The sequence below is a fragment of the Habropoda laboriosa genome, unplaced genomic scaffold (assembly GCF_001263275.1).
Source record: "Habropoda laboriosa isolate 0110345459 unplaced genomic scaffold, ASM126327v1 scaffold146, whole genome shotgun sequence".
In the NCBI taxonomy this organism is placed as follows: Eukaryota; Metazoa; Arthropoda; class Insecta; order Hymenoptera; family Apidae; genus Habropoda; species Habropoda laboriosa.
Genome location: NW_017100267.1, coordinates 429,743 through 430,062, shown reverse-complemented (window position 1 = coordinate 430,062; position 320 = coordinate 429,743).

Sequence of the window (320 nt, the reverse complement as noted above, 5' to 3'; positions counted from 1 at the left end):
TTATTAATCTCAATTCATATTTCTAACGTCATTTACAATTTATAAAAGAAGTATGTTGCTATTCCTTCGTGAAAAGAAGAATCTGTTATAATAAACTTACAGTATAACATAATTAAGTAACAGTTGATAGTTAAAATAATACAATAGAATGCAAATAATTCCCATTATCAGTATCCCAGTGTAATCTAATTGTTTTACAAAATAGCCATACTTTTTCAATAATACATCAGCTAATTACAAAACATGGTGATATTTTCCAACTTAATGTATCACTTAAATTTAGATTTTATTAATTATTATATAATTAATAAATAATTTAA